At 40.3% G+C, this 26,723-nt stretch overlaps 1 protein-coding gene across 2 annotated transcripts in view; it reads right to left on the bottom strand.

The window, feature by feature from the left end:
- The window catches only part of Unc13c (unc-13 homolog C), a 449,047-nt gene that overhangs the window by 97,561 nt on the left and 324,763 nt on the right, over positions 1-26,723 (bottom strand).

Below are 26,723 nucleotides of genomic sequence, written 5' to 3' on the forward strand. Positions count from 1 at the left end.
TACACATTACAGAAAGAACTAACTTGTAAGGGATCAAACATGACTTAAAGTAGAGTCATAATTGTCGATTAACGTGGGGCACCTGTGACAAGTGCATGGTCAGGTCACATCCTGACCTAGTTTTAACACTTAAAGAATTAAGATGATTGAATACAGAAAGATACAATTAACTTAAACCCATACAGTACTTTTTGTTTCCTTAGAGGAATTTCCTAATATGTGACTTAAAGAGGGTAGCCTAAAGCTGTTTACAGAATATGGGTATATAGGACTGAGGAGGAGAAACATATATAACTTTGCTGAATGTGTGTGTTGGATATGAGCTTATTTAGGTAGTGCATATATGTATACCTGTGTATATGTATGGATAAGCATGTCTAGAGGGAAGAGAAAAAGTGGATGTCTTTATTAATTGCATCTATTTGTTTTATTGAGACAGAGTCTCTCACTGAACCTGGGGCTTGCTGCTTTGATTTGGCTGGCCAGTGAGACACAGGGATCCTTCTGTCTCTGCTTCCCTGGTGCTGGGATTACAGTCTCTCACCGGGTATTTCTGGCTTTTTATCTGAGTTCTGGGGATCTGGACTCAACTCTCATGGTGAACAGCAAACCTTTTACTAACAAAGCGTTTCCCCAGCCCTGGAATGCTTTCCTCTCACTAATATTAAACCATTGGCCAAATCTGACAGCAACAATGAATGCAGGCAAACTGTAAATATTTCTGTGTTTCTTCAGGATGTAAGCAGCCTCTGAGAAATCCCTTTGGGAATCAGTGACTCCCACTGAAGCCGAAGGCATTTGCCTCTTTATAGAAGTACCCTATGCCTTGCATTCTGTGGTAAATAATGAAATGTAGATTGAAGAAATTGGATGGTTATTGAGAACAGAAGCCATTCCTGCTTCCTAAAACCAGACCATGGGGTGATGTGAACCCCATAGAGTGTGCAAGACTACAGCCCCAAATCAAACCTTTAAATTATCTGAAAAGTGCTAATTCAAGACACCGTATAGCTGGGCTAGGTGTTCTCACATAGAAAGCGATGAAGCAGTGTTCCAGAACAACACTAAACAAACTGTCAACAAGATGGCTGGCCTCGGCCACCTCCAGTTTTGTCCCTCTTTAGATCTGCAACCATCTTCCCTTTCAGATCCTTGGTATTCCTTCACTTTTGGGAGGAATATTTATTTGATCAATTCATAGATAGGAAATTAACACCACAGTACCCGAAGACACCAATTATGGGAACCTCTTATCCTGTGACTCAGTCATTTATCATTATATAGACCCTATACAGAAATGGCTCGTGGGTTCTTCTACTGCCTGGAATCCAGCATTTGTTGCTGTCCTAGAGGCAAGCTGGTAGGCTAAGCCTCTTCTTTTGTATCTGTATCACTGGGGTGATGACTGATAACCCCTAGGCCTCCAGTCTAGTCCACAATTTACTCCATATCCAGAAATAAATGTTACTGTGCGGCAGTACCTGGGTAAGAAAGACATCACACCAACTTGCCAGGCTCTAAGTATGGTGGGGAAATTCAATAGATTGTTGCATGGTGAAGTATCGTTTTCAAATTAACCTCACATTTTCAAAATCTGGCCCTTATCTAGAAGTCTTTCATAATTATAAGCATGTATGCGCTGGCTGCCTAAGACGGTGAATGCTATGTGATTTCTATTTCCCAGGCCTGTAGATGAGTTGGTTGTGATTGTCATGAAGTCTGGTGTTGAGTCTTTGACATCTAGCTGACCATGGAAGGGTAAATGTGTCACATAGCAGGAATCCCAGTCACATGGGACGGTAAGAGAATAAAATTGCCAGGGCAAAGCCAACCCGGGTCACTGAGTTATGTCTTCTTTCTGTGAGACTGAGGGAAAAAAATGGGGAAATTTGCAGGATCAAATGAAAATGGAACACAGCCTACAGTGAAGGCAGTTTTACGAGATTCTTAGAGCTAAGAGTTCCTACAACTAAAAAAGTAAATCAAAGAGCTAAAATATATAACTCAGTTTTACGTCTCAAGATCCTAAAAAAATCGGAACAAGGCAAAACTAAATCTAGTAGAAAGAAGGAATAATGATCAGAGTGGAAACAGATTAAACGACCAATGCAATAGACCAGTGAAACTGAGATAAATATTACTGAAAAATCCTTTATAAACTGATCCAAGGTATGGAAGAGGGATGAAGAAGGGGAGAGAGATAGAGACACAGACAGACAGACAGACAGACAGACACACAGGCATACACATACACACACCAGAACTCCTAATTACAAATGTGTTACAAAAAAAAAAACCAAAAAAACAAAGAACGAATGGCATAATTAATAGATGGGCAAACAATCTGATGGGCAGACAATTGTCAGAATAAGAATTACAAATGGCCAATACATGTGTAAGAGAAAAAATACCCAACACTTTTAGCTTCCAGAGAGACATGAACCCAAAGGTTCTGTTGTATACCATGTAGAATGACTGTATCCAAATGACGATGGGGATCAGCTAGAGAGGAAAGGAAGAGAGTCCTCTCACGCTGCCGCTAGCTGCTGTGGGAAAACAGTATTGAGGTTTCTTCAAAACCTAAAAACAGAAATTGCACATAATTCAGGTTGACCATGCCCAGGGATCAGAGAGAAAATGAAATCAGGACACACAGAAGAGCTAGCTATGTTTACTGGCACAGTCCTCACAATGGCAAGGTTACAGAATCGAGTGGGTGCCCATGGATGGATGGATAAAAGTGTTGTGTATGTACACAATTGAATTTTGTTCCCCTACCAAGGGGAAAGAAACCGTAACATTCACAGAGGAACAAATGCAACAGGAGACCCTTATGTTATAGGAAACAAAATAGACTTTCAGGGGCAAGGATCACAGGTTTTCTCTCATTCATTGAACCTCAATGGAAAAGAGATCTGAAGGTAAAAGAGTGACTATTAGGGCTAAGGGAGGTAGGAAGCTGGCGGTGGGAGGAGGGAGGAAGGATGAAAAATGATGCGGGGAGGGTAGAATCAATTAAAATGCAGCTTACCCATGCATGGAGCCTCACAATGAAACCAATAACTTGCAGAATGAGCTTGAGTTAAGTTTTACACAAAGCACACACATACAATGCTTTATGAATAAAAAAATAAATGTATGACAACTGGATTTTTTAGGTGTATTCAAAAATTTACATCAATTGTATTATCAATCAATTAAAATTTTTAGAATTAAAATTTTACGCGAAAGTATTCTTTTCGTGAGCTGTAGGATCAGCCATGGTGTGTGGAGATAAATTTGATTTTTAATTCTTTAAGTCCAAGAATTGAGTATAAGCTCAGATTGGGTAGAAAAAGAAGAAATGCAAGTAGAGCTGAGACAAGCAAAAAAGACGGGAAAGAGAACAGAGACAAGAGAACCTCAAAGCAAAGGGCGCCTACAGAGTTTTGAATAGGAAAAAAGTTCAAGCAGGCACGATACATAGTTCAGAAGATGTACTGTCGGACATGTTTGTAAGAAGAATGCAAATAACTGGAAAATTATTATTGCATAGTAATTTCATTGAAATAAAGGTGGCAAAGTGTATTTTCTAGAAGAAGAATTCAATGAATTCTGGGTATAGAAAGGTTAAATATTTAAATATTACCAGTCTGAGTAATATAGTCTCCAAAATACATACTGAAAATTAAATTTTAGCCTTGCCGTCTTTCAAGAAGTTAAAGGAAAATTGGCACTACACAGCAATTCTCTCATGTCACTATAGAGAACTAGTCATTAAGGTAGAAAGGGGGAACACAGCAACAGCTCATGAGTAGGTGGGTCTTGGGCCACCTGTTCCAAGCGTGTTTCCATATTAACAGAATCCTGAAGGGAAGGGTTACCAGGTTCATTAATAGGCATTTATGGAGTGCAGGCCAGATCCCGGGTGAGGCACTGGAATACGAAACAAAGGTTCCAGGAGCCGTGCTCTCCATGTGAAGTGCATTGTGGGTAAGAAGGAAGTGTAATGGATTCAGGAGTGTGGGACTTACAGGGTGCCATAAGGCTGCTGTAGGAGATGAATCTAGCCCACCTGTTAGATAGCCACAGAAATAATTTCCTATAGTGAAATTCAGTGGAGAGGAGAGAAACAATTGGTATCTAAAATGGGACCTCATGCCCTTCAAAAGGACCCTACTTCATGCACAGACTCTCGTCTATGAAGTGACATAACTGTTCCAATAAAAACCCTGCCACCCATTTTCGTCTCTTGTGTTTTGAGATGATTTAATGGTAGTTTGGGTGAACCATATGTATTTCATTAATCTTCCCTTTGCAATACAGCGTTCTCTGCACCATAAAGAGAAGCAGTAATTTTTGTTTTTGTTTTTAAAATAGAATATATGTCTATTTGCTTAGCCAGCTTGAACTTCACTTCTCTCTAAGGACACACACAAGTTCTTTCTTTTTTGTTAATTTATATACTCAATTTAGAACTCAATTTTTAGACACCCCCTCAGTACTTCCCTCTCTGCAGTCCTGCTGTCCCCAGGGCTCCAGGGAGTGCTTCCAGTATCCTGCTTCACTGTAGCTACCCTGGACAGGCCACTTCCTCTTCCTCCCTATCTCTGAGTCTCTCAGTAAGGAGGGATATGGGACAGGAGATAGGAGAGGGCATCTCTGACTTTCTATACATCTAAATCTAGTTTTATTCTTACCTGGGGACTATCTATTTTCATCCTTAAGAAATAACCTAGAAAATAGCAAGGGGCTATTATGGTTTTCTGGGGGAAAAATCTTAGAATTATCAGTTTAAAGTTTATTTGGAAATAGGGTCTCAGGTAGCCACAGCTGGCCTCAAATAGTTATGTAGCTGGAATTGGATAATTTTGAACTCTGATCTTTCTGCTTTTCTAGCATTGGGACCACAAGTGGTTTGAATGTGAAATGTTCAGGATAGTTTCAAGTATTTAACACTTGGTCTCCATTTGGCGGTGCTGCTTGGGGAGGTCTGAGTGGTGCAGCCTTGCTGGAGGAAATACTTCACAAGGGGGTATCTTTGAGAAAAAGAAAGCTTTCACCGTTTCCAATTAGCTCTGTCAACTTCCTGCTTCTGCCGCCATCTTTGCATGCCACTTGCTGCCATGGTTCCTCACCAGGAAGAGAAGGATTCTTATCCTTCTGAAACCTTAAGCCCTAATGTATTCCCCCTTCTCTAAATTGCTTTGGTTGTGGTACTTTATAACAGTAACGGGGAAATAATTAATCCAGATCGATGCATGGTTTGTGCAGAGCTGGGGATTGAACTCAGGACTTCATACATGCTAGCCAAGCACTCTGTCTCTGTCCAGCCACCTTTCCAATGTCAGCTTCTCCTACACAGAAGATAGCCACCAAGCGAAGCTACTTTCCCAACCCTAATGTCTATGTCTTTGAGATTTTGTTTTGTTTTGTTTTTTTCTCACATGCTATCAGCTGATAGCTGCTACTCTCTGTGCATGCATGTAGGAGACTTACAACACCAGCTGATGTCACACTCTGCCAGTTCAAGAGAGTAACTGACACCTCTCCATGAATTTTGCTCCTCGGCTAAGCCAAAAGTGACCTGCGGTATATTGAATTAATTCGTGGTAGAGCTCTGATCTTGAGGGCAGTATAAAGACAAACTGAAATGAGAGGGTACACAGGGTCCACCTGTGATGTTTTCCCATAAACAGCAGGAACAAAGATAACCTTGCATTTATATCCCTTTATTTCTTCACAGAGACTTTCTGTAAACACCATGAACCTCCTGTGGCAAATTTGACTAGTTGCCAAACCTTGTCTCTCTCTTCTTTTTTTGCCCAGGTGCATAAGCAGACTATATGTGCTAGCCTTGCTTGCCGTATGAATTTAGGGCTGAAGAACATCATGGGTCTATGCTTGTTATAAAGAAACTATTATGAAATTTCCCCATCTTCTTACCCTCATATACTGGCCAAATACTGACATCACGGCATAGTTCCAAGGTCCTATAGATAGCAAAACTCCAAAGCTAGGATGTTGGGTCCCTGAGCCACAGGACGTGGTAGAGGTGCCCAAGCTCTGACTTTTACAAGTAAAAACAAAGCAAAAGTTATATTGTGCTAAATTGTCTGTGGTGGAGTTGGGCCACATGCTATTATATTTCATTGTGTCACAGGAAGGTTTTCAAAAGCTATTACTTCTTAATTACTGCCCTACTGTGGTGGTTTGAACATGCCTAGCTCAGGGAGTGGCTCTGTTAGGAGGCGTGGCCTTGTTGAAATAGTTGTGGCCTATTGGAGGGAGTGTATCACTGTGGGGGTGGCAATGAGACCCTCTTTCTAACCACATGGGAGCCAGTCTTCTTCTATTGGCCCTCAGATAAAGATATAGAACTCTCATCTGTTCCTGAACCATGCCTTCCTAGATGTTGCCATGTTTCCACCTTGATAATAATGGGCTGAACCTCTGAACCTGTAAGCCAGGCCCAGTTAAATGTTCTTATAAGAGTTGCCTTTGTCATGGTATCTGTTCATAGCAGTAAAATCATAAATAAGACAGATACCTTCTAACTTCCAGTTACTATATTTTTATTGAGTATGTGTGTGTGGGGGGGGGTAGTTGTGAGACAGGGTCTCATACAGCCCAGACTGGACTTGAACTCATTGTGTAACTGATAATGACCTTGAACACTTGATCCTTCTGCCTTTCTCTTCCTCATTGTGGGATTACAGGCATGTACAACAGAGCCTGGCCTATGGTGGGAATCAGCAGACTCACAGAGAGATCAAACTCAGGGCCCTGATGTTATTAGAACCATTCTGCAAACATTTAAACTAACTGGAAAGGATGTTATAGATTTTAAGAAATGTACTCAAACTACTGTGGTTTGAATGCAATCTGTCTATGGAGCTTTGTGTGTTTAAATGTAATCCCCATTGTGGGGTATTAAATGGGTGGAAACCTAATCTAACTATAGGGTTTAGAGTTGGAGATTTGGAAAATGCTGTTAGATAAGGTCATTAGGGGTCATGGCCACAATTGGACTATGAAGGCTTTAACAAGAGTTCCAGACACACGAGAACACATGTTACTGCCACTATATGATATATCCAATGACAGCATGTGACACTACTCTTGGTCACCTGGAGAGAGGGAATTTTAATTGAGGAAGTACCTCCATCAGCTTGGCCTATGAGCATGTCTGGGTAAATATTTTATTGATTGCTAATTGGTATAGAAGCACTCAGCCCATAGTGGGTAGTGCCACCCCTGGGCAGGTGGTCCTGGGTGGTATAAGAAAGCAGGTTGAGAAAGCTGTGGAGAGCAAGCTGGTAAGCAGCATTCCCCCCTTTACATTATGGCCTTGACCATGGACTGTGATCTGTAAGCCAAACAAACCCTCTCCTTCCCCAATTGATTTTGGTCAGTTTTATCTCAGCAACACACATCAAACTACAGCAGGCTCTCACCAGACCCTATAAATGCTTAACAGACTTTAAACCTCTAGACAGATAAATCTTAATATTTTTTAATGTTGCCTGACTCAGATATTTTGTTATAATCATGAAAATTAACAAATATAACAAAATAAAAAATTAAAATGGTGCCCAACGTGGGCAAGAACCCATGAATATGAGATTAAGAGTCTCATGCTCTACCACTGAGCTAGCTGCTTGTAAATGGAATTAGGCATTCTAGCTTGCCTGTATAAAAGACTGATTCCAGGTATTTATTTACAAGTCATAAGCATAGACTGGGCAGCTACTCTAACTTATTTTCCAGTTATAATGTCCCTTGTTACTTTCTGTTTTTCCTGTCCATATGCCCACGGTCCATCTCATGGCAGCCTCCTCCACCTCCTGTCCTTTCTTCTTCCTTTCTTCTCTCTACCTGCCATGCCTCTCACTTGATCCTCAAGTCCCACCTTCCTCCCTCTACTGCCCAATCACAGGCTCTAGCCTCTTATTGACTAGTAAATCACCAAGTTTTACATAGAGTCATTTGGCCTACTTGGATATCTGTTCATCACTGGGGCAACTGGATCTTGAGAGCCAGCATTTAGCATTAGAATACAAGCAGCATCAAACCAACCCAATACACTCTTGATATAAAATGATCATATATGATAAAATATGCAGTTTTATATGTGAACTGATACCCCTCCAGATCTTCTGGATAGCCTATACTTGGGGTTCTCTGGTGCATTATAGAAAACCACCATATTCTCAGTGACTTAGGAATCATTGCATTTCAGAATCCTAACCCAAACCTGGTTTTCTTTAGTGAGTTTTTTTCCATAGTGCACCTTATACAGAAAAATTTCAACAAAAATACCATAATTGCATCTGCAGTATGCCCTACTAAATATTGATGGGAAAGATTATAATATCAAATTCAGAAATATACTTGAAGTCATCTTAAATCCCATTCAATTATTTATATGTAATGCTGACTCTGTTAATAAAATCCTTTTGAGCTCATGTGACACAAATGATTCTTAAATTTGTTTAGCCATCAATCCTCCTACATTTTTAATTTTGGCAACAAATACTGGACTAGCTCATTACATTTACAAAACAAACCATTTAATTAGCTTTTCCAAACTGCAATATAATAATTTTTGTGCAGAATTTAATCTTTGAATTTCAGTTGGAAATATGAATATTTTACTAGAAGGACAAAAATGCTTACTTAAAATTTTACAGAGGAAAAGCTTGGCAAGTAAGAAAAATCTGGCTCTTTTCCTTTGGAATGTGTTTATTAGCAATTAGTTGGAAAGGTATATCTTTCCAGAGAGCTAGTATTGATGCACAAACTTTACACATAATATTGAAACATATAATTATATGTGGTTTGTAGGATAGGAGTAGCACACACATAACCAATTTAATTCTTCTGCTTTTTTTGTTTTGAGACAGGGTCATGTGTAGTTCAAATTGTGGCAGAATTCATTATGTAGCTAAGGATAACCTTGAACTCTGGAGCCTCCTGCCTCAACTTCACTGGACTATAGTGTGTGTGCCACAGTACCTAGCTATTCAACCCACTTTCCTGATAATGTCTGACACACCACAGCCCTCCTTTGATGTCATTTACTGCACACTTATTTTTCTGATAATGTCTGACACCACCACAGCCCTCCTTTGATGCCATTTACTGCACACTTATTTTGCTTTGTCCCAAGAGATGGGTAGCATACATTGTTCTTTCTATACAGTCTTAAAACGTTTTCCTTGCTGATTGACACCGTTTTCTACTCCCTATAGGAGCTGATGCACAGCCAGAGGTAATATCAAATAAGAAGCAGAGGTTTGGGTCAGGGTCTACAAGGTTATGCAAATGCCCTGTGTTCACACAGGCACAAGCTTATTACCTGGAAACTTTTGAGTACCTGATTGCTGTAAACATTTGCGCGCGTGCGCACACGCACACACACACACACACACACACACACACACACACACACACGCCCCTTTGATACTGTAACTCTTTAATAAGTATACAGAGAGAGTTTGTGGGTTCTTACTCATACCCTGAGATAATCAAGACATTTGGGATAAGTCTGATGATGATCTAACGACATTGGTGGCTCTCTGAAGGTGAGGAAACACCTAAAATTCTGGCTGCCAAAGTAAGGTATGATATTAGCAAGGCAGAATCAAGGAGGAAGAAAACAAAACTACATGTAACATGTTAAATAAAAGGATCTTGAGTCTTCCATAAATGAGAGCAAGCAAAGAGGTTAAGAAATCTTAATCAGAAAAGTAGATCACATTTGTCAATAATGGCTGACTGATGTATTTCTGACAATACAACTATATACAGAGAGAGAGAGAGAGAGAGAGAGAGAGAGAGAGAGAGAGAGAGAGAGAGAGAGAGAAAATGAAGCTAAAGAAAAAAAGGAACTAATGCCTTGCTCTGTGACTACTGTGATAGATGCTGGGAGCTCAGGAGGAGCAGGCAACCTGCTCAGGATTCCAGCAACTTCCTCAGCAGAAGCCCAGAAAAATATTCAGGCTTTCTGAGTTTATAAAAGTGCACATCCTGTGGATAGATTAGCCACCTAGATCCTCCAATGCATCTACTTAGAATTCTAATCTAGACCTTCTGGCAACAAAGCTGGTTGAAAAGCTCACAGCAGGCAACCACCTCCTGGAGAAGGCTGGGGCTCCCCCCTCCCTGGCCCAGATTGTCAGGAGCAGCAGGCATGTAGGTCCTTATCTGGGCTAGAATAGACAGCCATAAGTAAAATAAACACCGTGTGGATGGAACACTGTTCAAAACAAAGGGGAGCACCAGTTTGAAACACAATGGTAAATTTCAGGCACCAAAGAAGCTACTGCCATGAGCCAAGCGTCCCTGGAACAAGGAAAAACATTTAAAAAGAAACACATAGACTCCTTTTAGCTTTTGATTTTTTTCCTTTAAAATGTATTACTATAATAATCATTATTCTGTGTGTATATTACATGGGGGCACAGTACATAGCCCTTGAGAACTTGGGAGGTCAGAGGACACCTTTGTAGGGTTAGTTCTCTCCCTCCCCTTTTACATGGTTCTTGGGACTGAACTCAGGTTGGTTGCCTAGCATGTACTTTTAATTACCAAGATATCTCACCAACCCAGTATTGAGTTCTCTTCTTCAGTATCTTAACAATGGAGGCTATGCAGAGTATTTTCAAGAGTCAGAACTGGGAACTGAAAGGTAGATTTCATTCGTGTTTATTATTTATTATGAACCAGGTACTATTCTACTCTGAAAGAATACAACACAGAAGAAAATGGTATCTTGACTCTCAATGGCTTATGATACAGAGGCGAGAGACAGACAAGCACTACTAGATGTCATGTAGAAGGCTGGAAAGGGCAGAAGGTGTGAGAGAGAGAGATGAGGCTAGAGTAACTTCTTCAGTAGAGTATTCAGGAGATCTCTAGTGAGAGGAAGCCAGAGCAAAGGCATCCATGCAATCATTTCCCAGAATGCCATGTTTAGGAAAAGGACAAAGTGGCAGACTAAAGCAGAAAAAGTAGTCTAAAGTCTAAAGAGTCCAGTGGGGGTAGGGAGGGGTAGGAGGATCCTGCTGAGTTCAGTACAGAGAGGTCCCAGGACCAGATCCTTTTCCTGTGCCATGAATAGCTTTGGGTTATTTGTATCTAATCCACATACTTAAAATGTCACTGTGGTTCCTGTCTGGAATAGAGATTCTGGGAGACTGAAGAAGCAGAGGCATAGGAGCAAGTGCAAAGGCACTGTGGTAGAAAAAGCTCAGGTGAGCACGCAAAGACTGTGTGGTAGGTGGGGTGAGGTGTTATGGGGTGGGATAGACTTCTCGTACTGGAGCTTTCCAGTATATACTGTCACCTCCCATCCCTTTCCTTCCAAAATTAACATTCTAAGAAGGGTAATGGCAGTTTACTAAGTGCTCCCACCATCTTTTATGCATAAAACCATAGACAGGCATATGGAAGAAAAAATAGATTGAGAAATATGCAACGGGAAAGCCGAAGACATGGCATAGAAATTAACAAGGGCTGTTCTTCCAGAGGATCTGCAAGGTTCTCAGCACCCACATGTCATCTCACAACTGCCCGTGACTCTAGCTCAATGGGATCTATATCTTCTTCTGAGCCTCATGAGAATTGCATGCACTCAGTGTACATACATGCATGCAGGTAAAACACTTACACAGGTAAAGTAAATATAAGCAAATCTTTAGATGATATATAAAGGGATGGCTTTTTGCCATACCCTGTTGCATTTTCCCACCCTGTAGGAAGGGGTCTAATCAACACTGGTCTTGGTCTGTACGTGTTTTGGCTTATAGAATCTACAAGGGCAAATCATAGTTAGATCTCAAACACCCAATTTTCTGCAGTGAAAGGCCCTGTTTATGCCTTCCATTTTTATTAAGACTTGTCAATAAAATGCAGAAGTGATTTTTCCTTTAACACGTAGGCTATATAAACTACTCAAAAGTAATCAATCGCTTGTATTTCTCAGATGTTTATAACTTTTTACTGCATGACCATTGCTTAAAATATTTTTATTACAAAACTCAAATCTTTACAGAATTTCTTGTGATTTTCTGTACACTAGTCATTACTTATTTAAAAATAACTTAGTGTTCAAACATCTTTTCTAGAGACAAAATCAATTTTTAATCAATTATTTATGGTACCCTAAACAAAAAGAAAGTAGTTCTGGTATTGGTAGGTGTAAAATAAGTGATTTCCCTTAGTATTGTGGGTTTGGTGTCATTTCCTTATTTCTCAGAAGAAATGGAAGTAGTCACTAGCCATTAAGATAAAGTGAAGAGACATTTATTTAGATTAGTTTGTAAATAATTGACAAACTAAATATTTGACTATATTTGAGCTTATTTTTGATGCCTTTTTCTTGATAATTTATTTGTTTAATAAGTTCAAGTTTTCTTTCTCTTTGTGATTAGTTTAACTTTAATAAGATAGGTTTGAGTTCATCATCTTTAAGAAAAGTAGCCGAGCAGGACACCTTACCACAGCCTGTCTCACTCTCCAGGAGGCTGGAGTGGGGCTCTGTGGGTAGAGCATGAAGACTTGGGTTTCATCCTGGGTGTGGTGGGGAACACCTATAATCCCAGCACTTGGGAGGTATAGGCAAGAGGATCAGAAATTCAAAATCATCCTCAACTCAATAGTGAGTTTAGGACTAGCCCTGGGCCATGTAAAACCTTACACAGAGAGGGGGAAGTGAGAGGGAGAGGGGGAGAGAGGGGGAGGAGGGAGGGGAGGGGGAGGGGGAGGGAGAAGTTCATGAATACAAGTACATTCATGATCTCTGGAAAATAAAACTGAGCCACAACCATGTCCAAAATCTAGGAAGCCTTTTCAAAGGATCTGGTCCTTCCCACACGTTTTGAGTATGACCTAGTGAGGCTGGGCTCTGCTTCCACATCTTACTGCCAGTTCTCCACCTCCAATTGTTTGCCGGGTATGAAAAGCTGTTCCTCTGTTTCACTCAGAGGAAAATCCAGGGCAGCTTATTTTCTCCGGAAGATGCTTGTTAACACACCAGACACCTATAACACAGTAGCTGTGTCCCTAGAATGAGAACTGAGCTGAGCTTAGGGCAGTGGGGGTTGGGAGGAGGGGAGGAAGAGGAAGAGGGAAAGGAAGGGAGAGGCAGAGAGAGGCAGATACACACACACATACACACACACACACACACAGACAGAGAGACAGAGAAAGTGTGTGTGTGTGTGTGTGTGTGAGAGAGAGAGAGAGAGAGAGAGAGAGAGAGAGAGAGAGAGACAGAGAGACAGAGAGACAGAGAGAGAGACAGAGAGAGAGAATGAATGTATGTGTATATAGAAAGATCTATGCTCAGGTTTAGCTCAAGAAGAATACCCCCAGTCTACTCTAAGAGCAGCCTATTCTTTCCAGATGAATCTTGGGGGCCCTAGAATACTAACAGGATGTGGAGAATACTCCAATCTTTGCAGATGAATCTTGGGAGTCCTAGGGTACTAACAGGTTGTGGTATGCCCTACTTTTCAATGTGACACTAAAAGCTGACACAGATTGGATGCATTCAGGAAAAACAAAAACAAAACAAAACCACAACAACCACAAAAAATAAAACAGAAAGCTACTAAAATCTTTGCCAGATTAGTTGCAGGGAAGAACACTACTCAACAGGGATTTCAAAGTAATGATCAGAAAAATGCTCATCGATGGCAGGAGAAAAACAAGAACAAAGAGAATCTTAACAAAGAAAAAGAACAAAATGTACCCAACAACAATTGTGTAGGCAAAGACTACTACAACAAGCCGAGAAAACGAAGGAGGATCAAGGGAAGATGAAATCAGTCAGGAGGAAGGATCAGGGAGCTTGATGATAGGCATTGGAAGTAACTCAACCTGTGCGATCGAGATAAACGTGAATGAAGGAGGAAGACAGTCCAAGACACACCAGCAGGCATGCCAGGAGGAGAGATGGAGAGAGGACAGAAGACGTCAATAAAAGCAATGGTGGAAATGTCCCCAGTCTTGGCAAAGGAAACAGAATCAAGATCCAGGAAGCTAGAGAAGTCAAATGACTTCTAGGAAGCCCACCCCAAGACACATCATTCCCTACATCATAAACTCTTAACATCTATGGATGGAGAGTTCTTTGAAGGCATAAAAAAGAAAATTGTTAGGTATAAGGAAATCTTAGTGTCAGCCTTGTAGGCAGAAGGTGATGGATAACAAACCACAGATCCTGAAGGACAAACCACTTAAGATCCTTTGAGTAAGTACCCAGCATCCAACAATCCTGAGTGTTAAATGCAAAGAGGTGATCTGGCTGATGAGATGGTTCACTGATGCAGCCTGATGACCTGAGTTCAATACCTGAGATCCACTCGATGGAAGAAGAGAACCCATTCCTGCAAATTGTCCTCTGACCTCCACAGGCATCACCCTCACATACCTACATAAACGCAGACCGATTAAATGAATGGATACTAATAAAAGATAAAACTACAAGGTAGAGGCAGAAATAGAACTCACAGCCGCTGTGACCACTGGTCCCAACTCACAGGACTGCTTCCATACATCTCTAGAACAATACTGCTCTGTACAGTAGCTAGAAGTTTAGGGATCTCCCAGCAACTTTATGACCCAATATTAGCTTCCCGCATTAGCACTAAAAGATCATCTACTGATTTCTTTTCATCCTTTATCTTTTCTTATTTTCATAGCTCCGAGTAATCTGTACCAGGGAGGTGTGCTTTCCTTTTTGAATTTTATTTAGTAATTTTCCAAGTACTAAAGTCACATGTGCTTATTACACGCAAGCTCCTCCCCCCCACATAAACACACACACACACACACACACACACACACACACACACACACACACACACACACACACCAGTCTCTCAATTCCAATACCATCCTTCTACTGAATGCCCCTAGAATACTTACCAGACCTTCCCCTTCTGAAATAGAAGCTACATAGGTACATCTACGCACGTGTGTATGTGTGTGTGTGTATGCATTCATACATGGGTGCATATGTTTATGTGTACTCGTGTAATTTGTGCAGGGGTTCACTTTTCTTCTTTGATCACTCTGAATATCCTTATGATTGTCCTGAACTTTCTGGGATTTTATCCACTTTATTCTAACAGAGGGATATTGCATTGGAATTAGTACATGCATTGCATGTATCTGGATGTGTGTGTGCAGGCATGTATGTATATGTGTGTGTGCGCACACATGTAGACCCAGACGAGGGCATTGGATCCCCTGGAACTGGAGTTACACTTGCCAAGTGCTGGAGGGGATTCTGAGAACTGAACTTCAGTCCTTTGCAAGAGAATGCTTTTAACTGTAGAGTCATCTCTCCAGGGCCTTAGTAAATACTTGAATGAGTCACAAAATTATATAAGTTCTAATGCACAGAAAAGCATTTTTAATATGTTTTAAATTTTTTTCAAGACATCTTTATTTCTGAGCCCTGAATACCTGTTCTTAGGAAAGTACTCAACAAAATTCTATACTTCCTAGAGTCACACTATGTATCTCTCATTCTCTACTGTACAATTCCAGTTTCCTAGAAGTGATGCACCTTTTACATGCACATGATTCCTCCTAAAATTTTAAGTCTCTTATTTCTTGCCATTCAAATGACCTTTTGATTAATTTTCACATTATTCAGCCAAAGACATACCCTTTTTCTTGTGTTAACTTTAGCTATGGAATTTCCAAAACTGTATTTAGTTTAAATGTAATTTTTCACCTTTTAGAAGACAAAAAATTAAAGTTTTAATAAATAATCATATCTTTCCAACTTTATGGTTTATTTAAAAATCAACTGGTAAATATATTAATTATAATATTTTAATTAATATTTATAACATTAATTAACCAACATTACCAACTAAATTAATTAATATTGAATGTATTATAATTAATATTTATCATTAATTTATAATAATTGTAATATATTATAATGTATAATTTTAAGAATGGAAAACTGTATTAAGAGATCACTAAGATATCAACATAAAGTTTCTGGGAGTTGTATTGAGACAAAAATAGCTCAGGGCAACTTTTCTCTGCTCTGGGAAAATTTCTTGCAAATAGCTAAGAAAAGATAAATACACTGTCTATTTCAGAAAGCTTCTACACTTTGCATGGCTTCTTCAAAGCTCTTTAGTGTTGATTGTCTCTTCCCATGTTCTGTCTTCTACCCTGCACCCCATCCTCACTGACTTAATCCCTCACCTTTTTTCTCCCCCTTTGCCCTCCATACCACCTGCACCGTATCCTTTGCCTTGAAGTTCAGTCCCACCATGACTGCCTGCTTCTGACTTCTCTGAGCTCTCCACCATGGGCACACAGGGAACACGGAGTGGATGCTATACGTTTAAATAGAGAACATGAGAAGTGGGAGGGACATGGGAAAGGAAAGAATTAGATGGGAAGGGGTAGAAGTGGATTTGATCAAAATGTATAATATGCCCGTGTGACATTCTTAAATGTTAAAAAAGTAAAAATAAAATAAATCTTAATAAAACCCAAGAAAGATGAACACACTGTTCAAAAACAGTGCAGTGTTCAGAGATAAGAAATATAGAAAACCAGTAAAACATGTTCATCCAACTGTATGAACAGCTCACAAAGGAGAATCGTACTCCACAGTACTATTTTTCACAAGGGATTCTGTTAGAGGTTGTACATGGTGACAATGTACTCACAAGTTATAGGCAAGCAGGCGCCAACTAAGCAATTCAACAGAATCACAAATGGCACAGCTTACTGGAAATTCTTACTACATCAGGATTGACTTGGACTCTTCAGTGCTTCATATCTTTATTATCTCTGCTACCTTCATTTTGTATATTCGTGTGTGTGCATGTAGGTGGTGTGTATATGTGTGTAGGTGACTGTGCATGTCTGTTTGCATTTGTGTGTATAAATGTGTGTATGTGAGCATGCATGTGTGTGCATGTACGTGGTATGTATATGTGTTGTAGGTGAATGTGTGTGCTTGTGTGCATAAAGATGCATGTATGTGCGCGTACACATGTGTGTACATGTGTGAGTGCATGTGTGTTTGTGTGCACATGTATGTGCGCGTACACATGTGTGTACATGTGTGAGTGCATGTGTGTTTGTGTGCACATGTGTGTGCATGTGCATGTGTATGTGCTTGTGGTGTATGTGTGGGATGTGTGTGTGTGTGTGTGTGTGCACATGTATGATTAACAAAACACAAAACTATGTAGATGGCAGATCTAATGCTGTGCACTGGTCCACATTTCCTCCAATTCTTCCTCTCACTTTCTCTTGTGGTTCAACTCCCTACCAATAAAGTCATCCTTTCAAATTATCCACTTCAGGTATTTTATGCTTTGAAAAGCATCTTTCTCTATATAAAATCAGAGATTTGATAAGAACAGAAGAAAAGACATTGACTATGCTGTTTTAGGATAAAAAAAGTGACCCCCCCCTAGTAATGTCCAATCTATTTTTTCACTAAAACCCACAAATTTCCTTGGGCAGAGTTCAGAGATTCCAAAAATATTTAATTCAGAAGGTCTCTAGTTCTCTCATGGCCAGAGACTGAAGATGTTAGAATTGGGGAATTCTTTTAAATCTTTTTTAACCTAACAGGTATCCTTTCCTGGAATCCATACTTATGTCTCTGAAATTATGAGGAAAACTGAATACTTGAGATGGAAACTGAACTGACCCATTTTCCTCTTATCTCTACACTCTTAGTAACTCCAAGGCCACGAGGCTTCATGGTAACCCACTCCTGCTATAAAGAGGCTCTGCCTTTCTCTTTATTGAGTTCCTTATAATAAAACACTTCTTTCCAAAACTCACCCATTGTGGTCTGTGAATTTCATCCTTCAAATTCATAAGACAAGGACTCAAATGCTATTGACAGGGCGTGACTTTGATGGCTTCTGAATTTCTATGTACAACCAAGATGAGAAATGCTCCATTGTTCTCAAAGACACCCTGATTCCCTGTATCATCTTCATTTCTCTGTCTTACTTACTGAAAACTGTGTTCTCCATGTGAAAGCCTCAATATATATATATATATATATATATACATACATACATACATACATATATATATATATATATATATATATATATATATATATATATATATATTGAGGCTAGGTCTGATGCTATGTATACAAATGCTAAATTCTGAATCCCAAGTTCTGATTGCCATCCAGACGAGTGCATTCTGCCTTTGGTGTGTAAACTTTGCTCCCCAATTTAACTTTGATTAATTAATAAAAGACGAGAGCCTGTGATTGGACAGGAAAGAGAGAAAGGCAGGACTTGAGTGAAGGGTCTCAGGAAAGACCAGGAAAAAAAGTAATGGGAATATGGAGAGGAGGAGGCCACCATGAGACCAGATGAGTCATGTGCACCCTGAGGCCAGGCCACTGAAGCAAGTAACACAGGGCATACGATTTGGATGTAGGTGAGTATAATACAGAACTTGCCTAATTAGGCTTACAGCTTGTAAATAAAATAGCAGGTTTCTGTGTTTTTATATGGTTTAGCTAGGATAAATAGTTCATTTACATGTATGTTTGCCAATGCCCATGCCTGTGTGCAGAAGGAGGTATGGCTATTTTAATGGGAATGGCACTATAGACTCATGTGTTTGAATGCTTGGCCCATAGGGAGTGGCACTATTAGGAGGTGTGGCCGTGTTGGAGGAAGTGGATCACTGTGGACATATGCATACTTTAAGCTCTTATACGTTCAGGCTAGGCCTGGTGGGCCAGGCTCTTCCTGCTGCCTGCAGGGGAAGATGTAGAGCTCTCAGCTCCTTCTCCAGCACCATGCCTGCCTGCTGCCATGCTTCCTGCCATGATGATAATGGACTAAAACTCTGAAGCTGTAAGCGAGCCCCCAATTAAACATTTTCTTTTGTAAGAGTTGCTATGGTCACGGTGTCTCTTCACAACAGTAGAAACCTTAAGACAGAAGGCTGGAAGGAGGAGTTGGGTGTCCTACTTTATGATTCTTCATCTTTCTTCCTGTGACGAGGTTTCTCTTGGAACTGGAAGCTAGGCTAGAAGTGTTCAGACCCCAGTGATCCTTTTGCCTTCACCGCTCCCCACAGCTCTGAGGCTACAACCAGTTATTTCTGGATTGTTTGTTTGTTTGTTTTGGTTTTCACATGGGCTCTGAGGATCCCAGTGTAGGTCCTCATGCTTGCACAAAGATGGTTGTTCCAATACCAAGATGAAAACCAGAAGGTTTAGAGAATTAGCACAGTATGTATACAAATCAAATCATAGGCTAATAGATTATTTCCCTAGATTACACTTAAGCTAAATGAATCAAAATGGATTATATAACACAATAAAGTTCTACAACAAAAATAATGCAAATCCAATGGGAAATGCCTCGAGGAAAAATTATACTTGTAGACATTTTTTAAAAAAAATGAGAATCTGAATTGTGTAAATAATGCATATGAATGGAAGCTTCAAACAGTGTTGAATGAATGGAGGACCAACGCCGAAGGGCAAGAATGAAACGAAAAACAATAGGAAGAAGTAAGACGGGCCAACACACACACAAAACAGATACTCATTTCCTTAGTTGCAACATATGTTCAAGTCTAGGCTGGGAGTTTCGATTTGTAAGCACAATAGCAAACTTAAAGTCATTACAGTGTTCTCTTCAGCCAGCCGTGTGCAGAAAGAACAGCCATCTATTGCTTGTGGCAGTAAGCGCATTTGAAAACACTGGGAAATAATTTGGCAATGAGTCCCAAAAGGCATATAGCATTTATCTTCTTTGAGTCAGTAATTCCTAGTAGTTCACCCAAAGGTATAAACAAAATAAGGAAAAGAACAAAATACAAGTATGCCTTTGCTGAACTATCCATTACACCTTAAGGAATACTAACAAGTCCATTATCTGAAAATAGAAAGTGATGGAAATAATGATAGTCAGAGTTCAGGGGGCTATTATGTAATGATGAGCCCACCAGGGTGTTTAAAATGCAGAAACAATACCGAAGTGCACCAGCACCAGCCTTGCCGTCGTATGAATTCTATATGTAAATGAGATTGGGCACATGCAGGATGACTGACTCCTAAAGACATTCTTCTGCACCCATGGGTTGGTGACTTGCTCAGCCTCGTCATGCTGGGCAGTGTGCAGAGAGTGAGAGACTTTGGAACGCTCAGTAGGAAGTGTGGTGTCTTCATCAGAACCCCTCTGCGGGCTCAGGGAACTGTGTGGAAGAGGAGGCATGGAGATTCTAAGAACCAGAGAGGATGGACGACGCCAAGGAAGCAGTGCGTTTCAGACACAATAGGACTGGTGCACATGAACTCTGGAGACTGTGGTAGTACATGTGGGGTCAAGCCAAATGGGGTGCCGGGGTGGCAAGAAGTAGAAGTAAACATGTGCCCTCATTCCTAACCAAGAAGCTATCTGCAAATGATGACCATGTGCAAAGGAAAAAAGTAGTTCTCCAATGGAGTCTCACTGGGTATATAACCACACTTAAGTTTAAGGCTGGCCCCATATTGTATTATTTGGACTTTTTTTTTTAACTTACTGGTCATCACCTTGTATATTTTGGTTTCTGGTTTCTCTCTCTCTCTCTCTCTCTCTCTCTCTCTCTCTCTCTCTCTCTGTGTGTGTGTGTGTGTGTGTGTGTGTGTGCGTGTGTGCGTGTCTTATGAGTTTTCTTTTCAAAATATACACTCTTGTTTCTTTGCTCTTTTATTTGTTTGTTTTCTAAACAGAGAGAGAATATATAGAGAGTTGGGTGGATGGGGAGGTGGGGAAGATCTGGTAGGAGCTGCGGGATGGGGAGCCATGATCAGAATATATTGTCTGAAAAAATATTCTCAATTAAAAGTTCTATTTGCATATATAACACTAGAAAGTAGGACGGAAAGATCATGGTCAATTTGAAATTTTATGCATTAGAATTGAGCAGTAACTGGGCTAGTTGTTTATTTTACAGTGTTGAAATTTGTGTCAGCACAAATGAAGCTTAAGCAAAGGTTTTTGTACTGAGAGAAATTTCAGCTGGCAGAGAAGGGAGAGGTAAGATCTATCTTTGAGTTCAGACAGATCTTAGGTAGTGGGAACGAGGCAGTTTGTATGGCCCATCACCTAATAGGGTTTCCATGGAGACAATGTTCTGGACTTGTGGGTATGAGAGGCAGAAGAGAGGGAGGAAGATAGACGTGAGAATGGACAAAGCATTGATTGCCAGCACCTCAGGAGTGAGGGCAAGAGGACAGCCTGACCTGGGGATCTGAGTGAGAGACCTGGGTCAGAGTGATGAGACTCTGAAACCACAGGAGATGGAGGAAGAGAGGCTTTGGAGAATTGGACAGTTTCTTGAAGTTCTGGCAGGATCTAGAAATGTTACCCAAATCGGCTATCTATAGGGAATGGTTATACCTCAAAGACAGGTGGCTTGTAAGTAGTCCAAAAATTAGAGAAATTGCAGGCATGCATCAACACATGCAAGGAGGATGAACATTAAAGTGTATTCTCCTTATCATCTTAGAGATGGGAGAAAGATGATGATTATGCAAATCTGGAACAAGGAATGAGGGCTCTGTATGTTGACTAGACTCTAGAGTAATTAATCTCCATTTAAAGTCTATGCTCTTAAAATATGCATACTTACAGTTGGCAAGTACAAAGCTTAGAAAGTGGAAAATTCTATGTTTGGGTCTCAGTTTGATTATAGACATGAAAGTTTTTGCTAGAAGAAAAGCAAACAGATGGCTTTTTATATTGAAATCCCTTTCTATACATATTTTAGAGGAAGAATCAGGGTCATGAAGAAATGTACGCAAGGAATTTATCTAGACACAGACTCTGTGCACGATTCAGCTATCCTGTTCAACTCCAGCCATTGGCTGGGTAGTTTGACCTCAAATGCCAACACTGGCTGGGCTATAATGCAATTTATCCCCCTGCTCCCCACCCTAGGAGAATCTAAGGGCTTTAATTAAGTACAGTCCATCAAATTGTCTGAAAGCTAAACAGGGGATCACTTGAAACTTACTGTTTTTCTCTTTGGAACAATGTCTCCTTACGATTTACAATAAATTACAGGTTTTTGCTCTCAATGAAAATAAGACACCCCACACCCCCCACACTTCCTCTTATCATGTACCTTACAAGTTTCCTGCTCAAACCATAGTGGCAGAGACTTAAAAGGTAAATTCTAAAGATGGAATGCAGGAGTTAAGCAGCAGAGTCTGAGGAAGAGAGTTCAGTCCCAAGCTGAGTCTGTACCCTCTCATCAGCCATTTTTTACTTGAAACAGGGCTGACCGGACTCACTCACTTCTTGGACAACCCTTAATAGCCAACCAGCCCAGCCAACACTTTCCCCATATAAACTTCTCTGCAAGTAACCTTCACCTGATGTCTGACTTCTGGGAGTGGCTGAGCTCTGTGCAATGAAGCTAGAAAAACGAATAAAGGAAAAGACAAGGCTGTTATGTGAGCGATCAAATCACTCAGGATCACCTTGGATTCTTTTTATTACAAACCACCCAAATGTTTTGGGAATTATAAATTTTATAAATCTTGGAGCCATCTGTTGAGTAGAGGGTTTATTTTTTTCCAGCTTTTATAATAGATGCAACAACAATATTTAGATGCTACTGAATATGTATGTAGAGCCTGCCAGCTAGAAAGTGTTCCGTGACTAAAATATCATAAGCATAATAAAAGACCCAAAGACGGATGTGTTTCCTCTTCTGCAACTTTCTGTGGGACTCGCCAGCAAGAAAAACAACACTAAACAGTGACCAGTGAGAGCAGGCATCTAAGGAAGGAACCAGTTTTACAGAGACAGCAAGCAGGTGAACACACGCGTACACAAAACGAGCTCAAAGCACAGTCTCATCTCTTGTAGACGTTACTAAGTTCACGTCTGCCTAAATATTTGTGAGAATTTGACTAATGCCTGGTTCCTGGGTAAACAATGACCTTCCCAAGGGCAGAGCTTCTGTCTTTTTTAGTCTAAAATACTTAGCACAGTCTTTAATACAGATCACATATTTTATGTTAGCATACTACATACTATACACACCCACCCACCCACTCATACTCATGAGTAGCTAACTGCATAAGTAACTCCTTATCACAGTTGGGTATATTTAATAACAGGGCACAGATTGACTGATAGCGTAAGTCAGGTTTGAGGCTAGCTTTGAACTGACAACCTACAGAAGGACTCACGCTTAGCAGTAGGGATGCTGTAGAGTCACGTGATCTGCACTCCGTGACACCGTTTCTGTAGTTTCACTAGTTTCTTCTGCTTTCTTCACAAGTCTCTCGTCTTTGCCAAACCATGTAACTACTTGTAAAAGGTACAGTTACTGTGGCTGCTGGCCATTCTGGACTCTCAACCTGTCTACCGTGCCAAGGGGAGTAATTTACAGAGTTTAAAATTAATTGTCACTGGTGCTGCAGAGATGGCTCAGTGGTTAAGGGCACTTGCTGCTCTTGCAGGGCAACTAGGTTCAGTTCCCAACCCCCATGTTGGAAGGTTCACAGCCACCTAGGACTTCAGCTCCAGAGAATCTGCCATCTGCTTCTGGCCTCCACAGGCAAGTCCACGCCTGTGTATCACATGCATTTACACAGGCAGATAGGCAGGCAGGCAGGCAGGCATGTGCAAGAGAGTGTGAGTGTTTGTGTGTGCACGTGTACACATGTGTGTGTGTATACATACTCACGGGTACACTAAATAAATAATTTTAAAATTGATAATCCTTTGATACTTGCTCAGTGGCATTCAAACTCACATTAAATGCACTATGACACATCCACTGCTGTAAGAGAATCGACTGTACCAAATATCCTCAGGAATGGCAAAGAAATTCATTTCATCAAATGTCAGAGCTTACAACCGATAAGGCCAGATAGATAGGCACTTTAATATTCTGCCATTCATGATAGGGTGTGGCGCAGTTTATCTAAGATACTGGGTCAGACATTCTAAACAGACAGCCATTGGAGACAGGGGTACACCCTCAGGGTTCTTACCAGGACGGAGGAAACATGCTGGGTTCTCAGGCAGGAAAACAAAGTTGTGATGAGGGCAATGAAACTGGCAGAAGAGCTCTCCAGTGGCAGCCCTTATATGATAGCTGCCAATATGGCGGGTCCCAGTATGGTGGCCTAAAGGCCAAGAAGATCTAAAACCTGAGGGGCATTGAGTTGGCTCACCTAGTAAAAGAAGTTGCCACAAAAGCTTGACAACCTGAGTTCCATCCCTAGAACTCACAAAAGTTTTCCTCTGACCTCCATATATATATATATATATATATATATATATATATATATATATATATATATATATGTGTGTGTGTGTGTGTGTGTGTGTGTGTGTGTGTGTGTATGTATGTGCAGGGCATGCATATATGTACACATGCATGCGAGCACACACAGACACACACACACACACACACACACACCATTAAGTTAAAAATAAGTAAAATTCTGAATTATTTTAGCAAATTTGATTGTGTCACAAATCCAAGTAGCATCTACTTTATATTTTTTTTCCCTTGAAAACAAAACCTAATAAAATCAGGGTTTGAAGAGATAGTAGATCATTTAAAGGCATGCACTGTACTTGAAGAGGGTCAAATTTTAGTTTCCAGTACCCTTGTCAGGTGCCTGGACTCCATACAATTGGCTGTAACTCCAGCTCTCAAGGATCTGATACCTTTAGCTTCTGTGACCACTCATACTCACGTGTACAAACACACACAGACACATACATATGCATAATGCTAAAAAAAATAAAAATCTTAACAAAACCAAACAGAGGCCAAACACATACTTTGCTTGCAATCTTCCACCCTGAGTAGAGTTTTTCCAAATTACTTTGTTTGTAAAGGCAGTAGGAAGGTAAACCTTTTTGAAATTAAACAGCATTACTCTGCCCAGTGTTTCTCCAAGGAGAACTTGAGATATGGTTTATGTTATCCAAAATTCCCATGGGGAGTGTACTTCACTAAGTGGACAAGGTCGGTCTAAACCCAAGTACAAAGTGTCCCCTCCCCTGCACTATTGATCTGAATACAGTTACCAAATGCCACATCCTCCCCACAGACATGGACGAGAGAAGGATCTGTGCTCTTATCACCCAGCGTGCTCATGCCGCTTCCCAATGTTCTTAGCTTATAATGAACATTGAGTGTGGCTATTAACCTCACGGGCTGTGTCCTCCATATAATGGACAGGAAATGAAATTCAAATCCCCATGCAAACAGTTTTATTCACTTAGTGCAAATTTAAACAAGATAAGTCTTCACACTTTTGACTTGGCATAGGGAATAAGGTCTGACAAGCCACTTAACCTCTGGGCACCTTCATTTCTATGAGTCCTGTTTAATACTAAATTACTTCATAAAATGTTGGACAGCTTAATAATCTAATGAGAATAAGATATGAATATATTAAAAAATGTCTACACTTGTAAGTGAAATGAGACTCAATACAAAGAGGATGGAAATGATTAATAATAAATGTCTAACAATTACTTACATTTTAACACCAATTATCTAAAAATTTGAAGTTGATATCAACTTGATTTGGTTAATCAAGTACTAACCAAATATGATGGTTAGTTTTAATTGTCAACTTGTTACAACCTAGGATGCCTAGGAAAAGAGTCTTAGTTTGAAATTGTCTTGATCAGATTGATCTGGTGTATTTCTGTGGGGGATTTTTCCTAATTGTGTTAACTGAGGTCCTGAAGACTCACCTTGAATGTGGGTAGCACCATTCCCTAGGCTGGGGCACTGGAACTGTGTGAGAGTGGAGGCAGGGAAGTTGAGTACAGGCAAGCAGTGGCAGGAAATGAGTAGGGATGGACAAATTTCTCTCTGCTCTTGACTGCAACACCATTGGCTGTTTCAAGCTCTGACCACTGTGACTTCCTTGGTTGGATGGACTTGGACTTGGAATTGAAAGCCAAATGAGTCCCTTTCTTCCCTAAGTGGTCAAAATATTTCAGCAAGTTCACAGAAATGGAGGCTGGATATCAAGACATGGCATTTGCATAGTGTAAAAAGCAATAACATAACAAAACCAGATGCAGCAAGGCACGGCCATTCCAACCTGCACAAAATAAAAGTTAACAACCCGTGACTTAAAGGGGGTACATGAAGAGAGGTTTTCCCTCATCTACAAACCAGCAAATATCTGGTCTGGAACTTCTGTTTCTTATATTCAGGACTGTTTCATGGCTAAGTAAATTCATGAGTGGGAAGTGTACTTTTAAAACTGATCTGAAGGTCAGCATTATACACTTGTTCCTATAATTATACTCACAATCTGTCATACTATTTTGGTAATAAAATGTTTTAGTGACAGTGTACACTTCGGTATATCCTATGCATTTCAAACAATAAAAGACAAAATGCTATTAAAAATTTTAATGTTAATATCTATATCTCATCTTGTACATTTACTCAGAAGGACATGATGGCTCGGTGAGTAATGGTGCTTGTAGCCAAGCCTGATAGACCCATGTTTAATCTCCAGAACCCTCGGGTGGTAAGAGAGTACCAACTCCTGCAAGCTGCCACCTGACCTCTACCCACAGATGCCTCGGTAGACACACATCCATAAATATGTTTTTAATTAGAATGCAATGGTTTTGGGAAGAATTTAATTACAAATAATAATTGAAAGACAGGTGAATATTTTAAAACACCATATTGGTTAA

Source organism: Rattus norvegicus, chromosome 8 (genome assembly GCF_021556685.1).
Source record: "Rattus norvegicus strain SHRSP/BbbUtx chromosome 8, alternate assembly SHRSP_T2T, whole genome shotgun sequence".
NCBI lineage: Eukaryota > Metazoa > Chordata > Mammalia > Rodentia > Muridae > Rattus > Rattus norvegicus.